Below are 846 nucleotides of genomic sequence, written 5' to 3'. Positions count from 1 at the left end.
AAAGGCGACGGCTGTTTACCACCCCCCTCCCTTAGAAACAGCTGTTGCCATGTAATCAGGGAAAGTCCAAATAAAAGAGGAGGCGCACAATCTTTGGTCAGGGCATGGTGACACTGCGCAAAGGTACAGGTGTACGCGTTTCTCCTCATTGAGCCACATTTAATTCTGTCTCCGTTTAATTCCTTGCTTCTTGTCTTGTTTAATAGATGTCACAGTGTTTGAACCCAGGCCTGGCCCTAACCAATCTGGCGCCCTAGGCAAGATTTTAGGTGGCACCCCCCTCCCCCCCCCCCCACATCGGCAGTGAAGTGTATATACTCACAAGAAACCGAATAGCTTTGTCTTTGACCTTTTTTTTTACTTAAAGAAAGCAAATTAACATATTATATGAGAATGCTATGTTATGATTATCTTTAACCGAATCACAGCAGTGCTCAAATTAAAAAACAGCATTCCCTCTCATGTGATATTGCTTAATTAACATTAATGATGTGCACTTTACCAACTAGGCTTACAACTATACCTAATATATCAAGGGGTGGAAAAGTGACTATTACCTGCAGGGCAAACATTAGCTAACCAGAAGGCAATAACAATCTAAACATAAAACACCTGCTTAAAAGATCTAATACAAATGTCCCTGAGGAATGTAAGGTGGGAGTACTGTAATTACCTAACGTCACATTATTATTTTCCATAACAATTTAGCCCCCTCCACAATATTAACCCGACGTTAAAACAGAACTAGCTATTTATTGATTAGCAATTGCTGAATCATGTAACATTAGCTTAATGCTAAAAAGCCAGGTTACTATCACATTCTATAACAGACAAATAATTTCATGT

This window comes from Entelurus aequoreus, linkage group LG21 (genome assembly GCF_033978785.1).
Source record: "Entelurus aequoreus isolate RoL-2023_Sb linkage group LG21, RoL_Eaeq_v1.1, whole genome shotgun sequence".
Classification (NCBI taxonomy): Eukaryota; Metazoa; Chordata; class Actinopteri; order Syngnathiformes; family Syngnathidae; genus Entelurus; species Entelurus aequoreus.
This window is presented reverse-complemented; position numbering follows the sequence as displayed.